The following is an 8,676-nucleotide window of genomic DNA, read 5'->3' as shown; positions in this document are numbered from 1 at the left end:
AAGACTGGAGGGGGGAAGGGAAGGGGAGGGGAGGGAAGGGAAGGGGAGAGGCAGACAGGCAAGAAATAAATAGAAAGGGTTGAAAGAATGGGAGAAAAATAAGAGAAAAATATCAGAGCAACAAATATCTGCTAGGAACTGTCACATCACAACTTATTTAATCAACTCAGCAACGCTGCTGTATGACTATTATTAACTTCATTTTCTAAATGAAAAAAACTAAGGCTCAAGAGGTATAGGTACTTGTTCCTAACTAACACATGATGGATCCAGATTTTCAACCAAGAACAACAGCCCCACACCAAGCTGCCTCCTTAAATTTAGGCTAAAATTTAAGCTCTTCAAAATGTTTCTGTTGCAGTGATAGGGGGGATATGGAGGTGTGTGTTCTCCCTTCAGAAGAACCTGCTGCAGAGAGTGTGGCTGATTGACAGCCTCCATGTGCCACACCTTGGGATCCACTGCAGTATTCACACCATACCTCCCCCAGGTTGCTCCCAGCCGGTGAATGAGCACAGTAGTACATTAACTGGGCAATTCCTGCCCAGAGGGGACTCCTCTAATATATGCCTTTGGCATAGGGACTCTCCATTGGCTAAAACTTTCTCCGGGGGCTGAGGGTCTTACCCAATCCCTTCTCGTTTCTCTCTTTTCTCAGGTGGCAGACCAGCACTTCAGTCTGACAACTTCCCTTATCGTCTCCTAACCTCTCACCTTTATCCTTCATAGGTATATTACCCAATAAACCTCTTGCAGGTCTAATCCTACCTTAGTGTTTACTCCTAAGAGGGCATGAACTAACACAAGCATGCGTTCACATGCATAACAATGCCCTGGATAGATCCAGAGTTTTAGAGTCAGGGTGTAGCCCAAATAAGACAAGCTATAGATTTACATGCAGTTTTCAGCACACTCACCGTAACATCCAGGAAAAACATGGTAGACCACAAAACTCTCTGCCAATACCAGAAGATGGCACGCTCCCCACTGGGAAACGATGATTCCAGGTAGTGCGGAAGGCACACAGGACTCTCCCTGGGAAGACTCAGGACCTGGAAGAGATAGAGACAATGAGGTTTATGCAAGTCAGTCCGGCTCAAGGATTTAGGATGACAATGAAATGCTTAAGAGGCCCTTCCAAAAAGCTACCACCCTTTAGAGTATCATTGTCACTCCAAAAGTTCTTTAAAAAATTCTGGGAATTTTTCCACTCTTCTGAGAAGAGGCATTGTCACAGACATACAAAGCTACACTAACCCACTTCAGAGCACAAGCTCACTCTTATACCTTCCCTTCAGTGGCTGCAAACATTTTCCTGTTAGCATCAATATCTAATTCATATATTCTCACATCCTCACTTAGAGGGTCAGACGTATCATAAATTGAGGAAAGGAAAGGACAGCAAGTCACAGGACTCTGTCTAATGATAATTACCAGGGAGTTTACTGTTTCCACAATGCTTGTCTTACAACTTATAGAAGATCCATGTAAGTAACATCCCAGGCATGAGAATGAAATAGACATGTTACAATGAAATGTTCCTACTCCTAAATTATAATGTTGATGAATCAAATATTGCACACAGTAAATAAAGAACAGTCACTGATTAGAGTTTAGAACTTTTTCCTTTTTCTTTTTTAGACAAATTAAATGTATATACTGATCACATCTTTATGAGGATTTGGTCAGATTATTGTATATACCTCAGTTATTACTACCTCCTAATGTATGGTCTCCACCTCCATGGAAAAAGTGCTTTTTACTTTCTTCCTAAAATGTAATCCCTCCATAGAAGGCTGTCATGAAGCACACACTGCACTCGCCCTCACATGTCCCTCCCCCAGCAAGGCTCCTGGTGCTCACTGTGGGCGCCACCTTCTTCTGTCTCTGGGGTTCTCATCAGGCACAGCTGTCTCTGTCTTCACCCAGCACAAGCAGCAGAGGTTTGGGGTCAAGTGACAATGTGTAATGAAAAACGTGGTAGAGAAAGTGTCAGAGGCTCATCCTCCTTTTTCAAAACCATTTTGACACTTTGAAGACTGCTGATGAGGACATGCTATACTTGGGGCCATAGGAAGGAAAGTATGAAAACAACAAAACCTGTATACACTATAAAGTTCTTTGTGAGATAGGCAGAGAATAGGAACCCCATTAAAGAAATTTGACGTTTTATGCACTGCCTACTAGATACCCTGTTTGAAATCATAAAGTGGGTAAAAAGAATTCAAAGAAACCAGGCTCTTAGTTCTGAATTCCACTGTTTTTTATTTGATGATAATATCATTAAATCCTACATGTCAAAGATAAGACAAATAACTAGCTGAAAATCTGATATATAAACCATTTGTTAGTTTTATTGAGGATTTTATGCTAAAAATAAAATTTTTAGGTAAATATTGTAGTATGTCAAAATCATTCCACAATAAAAGAGGTAAAAATATGGTATCAGAAAATATAGAGTGGAACTATTGTCCTCTTAATATTTTAACAAACTGAATTTAGGCCAAAATCTTAAATGTTAACAGTCATCCTTTTGCAATAGTAACTATGAATTATCTTTTTTAAAATAATAAGTTTTAAAAAGTAGAAATATAGAAATGAATTTGGTAGAACCAAAATTACTCCACTCTGTTCCAAAGCTCCTGAAATGAATTCCCAAGGACTGAAGCAGAAGAAACTGTTACATTCAACTTGGCATTTTCCATTTATTGCTTTAAGCTTTAAATGGCAAAACATTATTGTATCATAATAATAGCACTCAGTTATAAAACATTAATGTATGGATATTGGTTATGACAGCTGTGGCCCACTGTAAGGAAACCTAATACATAAAAATGTTATTTATAAAAAATTAGAACTATTTATTAATATTACCAAATAATTACTTGCTTTCAGAAATGATTTACTGCAGAGTATTTTAATTGTATGATGTAACCTATTTAATAGTAAGCATTAAATGAGTGAATGATGATGTCTGAGCTATTGACACCTGGAGAATGTTTAATAGTATTGGTTAAGAGGTGTCACAGTGTAGCATAAATGGAACATTCCTTTTTAGTAAGGTCTCCAGGGAGAAAAGCCTTTACCTACCAAGTGGCCATAGAAAGAAATCTTCCCACAAACATAGCACACAGAGTGAGTAGACTCATAAGCAAGACAGAATGATGTACTATTATGTAGCCATTAAAATTCAGGTTGTGGAAGGATCTTAAATGACATAAAATCTTTTACTACTAGTGAGTGAGAAAACAGATCAAAAAAGAATAGCTGGAGAATGATCACATTTTTTCAAATTATACAAGCAGGCACATACATAAATTTATAAAAAACCAGGGGATATATACCAAGATACTGAGGTAATCATTGATTTCTGTTTTCATTCTTACATAATTCTGTAGTTTCCAAATGACCATATCTTTCTTATAATTCTTGTATCAGTAGCACAGACTACACTGTGCAATGGTAACAAACATCCCAAATTCTCAGCAGCTTTTACTAAGGAAAGTTCAATTCTTGCTTACATAGGTGGGCAGAGTCTCTGATCATAGAGTCAAACAGCAACCCACACTGACAGAGGCTTCATCTCCATGCATCCTTCCATGATCACTGAGACCAAAGAAAAGACTGTGGTGAATTGTGCACAGCTCTGAAACTTATACACGAAAGGGATACATGTCACTGCCACTCACATTTCATTGGCAAAGCAAATCACATGGCCAAGACTGACTTCAAAAAAAGTAGGCAAGTATAATCCTACCATATGCCCAGAAGCACTGGCTAAAACTCCTAGACAGATACTAAATCACAAGGATAATACTTAATTTTCTAAAATATATTGCTGGGTGTTCCAAATTTTCTAAAATAGCATGTGTCTTTTATAATGCCTCTGAAAAAGCACACAACCAATGTTATTCTTAAAAAGGAAAAAACTCATCATTACAACATACCAAAAACATTATTTTTCAAATAGAGAAGATAAATATCAGCAGAAGAGAATATTAATTCTAACAGTTACAAAATAAAGTAAGCTTAGATTCAAGAGAAAACAAGATTTAATGTTATGTCAATGATCCCAGAGTAAGAAGTACCCTGCTTATTACAAAAACACAAGCAAGAGCATATCTCTGAAGAAGCAGCCCATCAATTAACACAAAATAATTGGTTACGGGATATCCGCCAGCGAGAAGGAATGAGAGAATAATAGGATAACACACTCTACACTCATAACTGTTCATAGTAAATCCTGGATTTGGGTCATTACAGAACCTATGCACAGTCAAATGATCATTCTCATATGTATATAAATAAATAAATATTTATTGTGTACCTAACTGTAGGCTATGCACCATTATTGATCTTGGAACAGAGCGATAAACAAAACAGATGTGCTCTAGAACTCATGAAGCTGACATGCTAATGTCGAGGAGGGGATAGACAATAAACAGGTAAGTAGAAGATGTCCAGATGGCACTAAGTGAATACTTCATGCAGGTCAAGGGGACAGCAAGGCATGGGGATGCTGCTTGAGAGAGTGGTCAGGTAAGACCTCTAGGATGAAGTGACATTGAAGCAGAAATCTGAAGGAACTGAGAGAAAACATGCCAGTGTCTCAGAAAAGAACATCCCAGGCTGAGACTAGCAATTGCAAAACCCCAGAAACTATGTCTTCTAAGAGCAGCAATAGGCTGGTGGAGCCGGAGCAGAACGGGCAAGGAGAACTGCCTATTCTGCTGGGAACTGGGAGCCAGGCAGGAGCCTAGGGGTGATGACGGTGCCCTTGGAGTCATGGTAGAAAAAGGCCTTCAATTTTATTTCTTATCTAAAGAAAGCCATTGGCTAGTTTTGAGCAGAGAAGTGATATAAACTTACTTTCATTTTCAATGGATCACTCTGGTTACTGTGTGAAGAATAAATAGTCTATGGCAGAAACAAACTGACCTGTTAGGAGGCTGTTGCAATTGTCTAGATGAGATGTTCAAAGTACAGTGAGAATGGTGGAGTGATGAAAACATAAAGAATATTGTAAGTGGAACTAACAGTATTTGCTGATAGATTGGATTTGGTGTTTGAGAGAGATGAGTCAAGAAATACTTTGATATCATTTTATAAAGCATAGACTAAGAACTTCCTCCTACTCATTATTGTATAGGAGTATCTAGAATGAATGAACCCTACATAACAACTATACCTCAAATTAATTTTTTAAGAAAGCATATTTTTTTCTGCCTGACTGGCCTAAATGATACAATTGCAAAATGAGTTCTAATTTAATTTCCCCCAAAAAACCCTGACATGCATATAACTTTTGTTTTGGTTTTATTAATAGAGACGGGGTCTCACTATGTTGTCCAGGCTGGTCTCAAATACCTGGGCTCAAGCAATCCTTTCACCTTGGTCTCCAGTATCACTAAGATTACATGTGTGAGCCACCATGCATGGCCCATAAAACATTTCATTCTACTAAATTTAAATAATGTATCCCTGTCAAGTAATATTACATGGAGTCTAAAAATAATCCTTTCTGACTTATTTGTAGATTTAAGAGGAAGGTCTTGGGGAGTAGTGCAAATAAAGCAAGGGCAGAATTGAATTTATCACAGCAGAAGAGCCCTCTTTCAAAACAAGTCTTGATTGTTGTGATTTCTTCCCAATATTTTATTTAATACAAAGACTACAATCAACTTTTTTCCTTAACAACTCCTTATATCCTGTATAGAACTCTTCTATGGTATAACTTTAGTAATCTGTCCAACACCAGTATGACTAAAGACTGAAGGGATTATTTAAATTTAAATGTTAAATGTCTTAGAAAAGTGAACACCTATAAACTCTGTGATAGATTTGAAAATGAACTTTGGGAAGACTAAATATCAAAAGCAAACAATACAAGAGCTATGAAAATTTTTGTCAGCAAAGAAGACCTAGAGGAAAAAACAATTACAACAATGGAACCATGAAAGAGAATGAAAAGTCTATATTAAATTCATAAATCATCACCAAAAATCCCAGAGAGAGAAAAGAGGACATTGTTAGGGGTTGCTACACATAGCATCTTTCAGGTAGAAATGGCAGCCGGACATATGGTTATAGATTTTCTCTTTCTTTTCTTCATCACTCCACTCCAGCTGAGAAATCCTGTCAGTCCTCACTCGCCAGCTGGCTAAAATACAAATCTTACCTCCTTTATGAACTCTTTCTAATTTTATAAGGAAAATGTTTTCATATCAAGTAAGAAAATAAAAACTTCCTCAATAGACTGAAAGAAACATTTTTAAACAAAATTTTGGATGAGCATGTTATAAGGCAATACCAATTTCTATATTTAAGAAGAAAAAAATTCTTATGCCAGAGCTCGACTAAAAACATTTCCAAAATAACTAAGGATTGATTTGTAGAAATCTTGCCTCGCTTTTTTATTTCTTCGGCATAACTGTATGCCCCTCTGGGCCTGATGCCAAATATGCTTTGGTTCTTCTATGTAAAACTAAGTCGATAGAAGATAAAGGAAAACTACTATTTCTTTTATACAATGACTAAATCAAGTGAGAAAGAAGGTCAATATTGGATAATATACTTAACATGACATCTTTGCCTTAATTATTTGCATATTTACTTGTTAATTATTAGACAATGGCCTCCATTCTCTTATTCACCTTGTTAGGTAGAACAAGTAAACTACTAGTTCTTGCTTCCAACTGGAGGAGGAGGATGGGCAAAAGGATTGATTATCAGAACCTGCAAAGGTATAATTTGAAACTCTCTCACAGGTGAATCAAATGCCAAGTCTCCATCACTTTATTTTTTTATTCCCCACCTTCCTCACCACCACCGCTCCCAACCACCATGCTTAAGAACTACTAACTTATGTATAAATTTTTTGAATAAAAACCAATTTTTATCCTCTTCTTTTAAGCATCCCACACCCGAGAGAGAAAATAACTTTTTATTTTTAGTCAAATACAACTACATAAGACCTAACCTAGTGTGTAACATCAATATGGGTAGGCTGGGTCAGATGAGATATTTACCTAATATTACCTACTGATTCTCCCAAAAGGCCACAAGAAAACCTGTTGATCAAAGAATGCTAAGTTTGTTAGACCTACTTTAGCAATACCACCCTGACAGAGTCTTAATAGTGTCTCAGGAAGAGGTGGGCTGGGAAGCATATTTATAGATCTTGGGGTGTAGGCTCAAGCAATTCACACAGGTTTGCAAGGCACAAAACAGGGATTAGGCAAGATGTGTGACATAATGGTTTGAGATTGGTGGACATCTGAAGCAAGAGTCTTGAAGAGAATCTTGACAAGTGAGCTGTTGCTTGACAAGCAAGCTGCTTGCTCAGGTGTGCTGTCTATTTTCCAGATAGGAGAGCTATTTACCCAGATGAGCAAATTATTTCCCAGAGCAAATTAGTTTTCAGAAAATTCCTGAAGTAAACAATGAGGTTATTTATTGATTTGCAGTCTTACCTTCCTAAATATGAATATCCTGGAACAAATAGTTGACTTGTTGACACAGGTGGCCTCAGTTACCAGTTCTGAGAGTTAAGCAATGTGGATACAGGTGGTCTCATTCTTATGAAAAAGACCAACAGCTGCTCATAAATCCAATTCATAATAAATAAGGGAGGTAAAACTTCAATAGGGTTAAAAGCAAACCAAAAAGTTGGTTGGAGCTGTGAGCAGAAAAAATGAGTCACAATATCAGTCTTTGGGAAGACAGGAATTGACAGGGAAATGATATGAGAAGTCATGTTTAATAAGTCATCACAGAGACCAGGAAAATTGAGACGTGTCCAGATTCAACTTTATGTGATGCTAACTCAATGAAACACGTATGAGCCTGACTATATGCAAGTGCCAGACCGGCTAGAAAGACCAACTGTCACTGGCTTCCCTGCTTCTCCAGCTTGTAGATTACAGATTATCGGACTTCTCAGCTTCCATAATCATATAATCCAATTCTACAATAGATAGATAGATAGATAGATAGATAGATAGATAGATAGATAGATAGATAGATAGATAGATAGATAGATTTCTTAGGTATATATTCTTACATATATACACACACACACACACACACACCCCTAAGAATGTATATCTATTTACTCAAAGAATATATATATATTCAGGTAAGGAAATGTTTTTATCAGAAACATTTTGTCTATATATAGACAAATGTCTGTACACATATAAACACACACATATATATACAGAATGTATATATATGTGCAGAGTGTATATATATATGTGTGTGTGTATATATATATGGAGAGAGAGAATGGGGGAAGAGAGATTCTGTGTCTCTGGAGTAGCCTCATACAATGGAAAAGAGACACTGTAGGGAGGCAAAGGGACCATTAAAAAATAAGTCCACACTAAATCTGTAAATACTGAAAAAGTGTCTGGGAAGATCAGGGCACGAACTACAAGGAAGAGGTCTCAAAGTATGTATGCTGAAAGGTGTGTCATGTAAAGGAGTGGCATAATTTAAAGAACAGACACTTGAAGTGACTTAAAGGGTCAGTCTTCTAAATGCATAATTTAGGGGGTAGGAGTAGGAAAAAACAAAACAGAAGCTACAGATATCCTTTGGTAATTGGATAGTATGATGGTTAATTTTATGTGTCAACTTAGCTGGGCCACATGCTCAGATATTTGATCAAAAACT

Source organism: Colobus angolensis, unplaced genomic scaffold (assembly GCF_000951035.1).
Source record: "Colobus angolensis palliatus isolate OR3802 unplaced genomic scaffold, Cang.pa_1.0 Scaffold228, whole genome shotgun sequence".
Lineage (NCBI taxonomy): Eukaryota > Metazoa > Chordata > Mammalia > Primates > Cercopithecidae > Colobus > Colobus angolensis.
Note: the sequence above shows the minus strand (reverse complement) of the source record.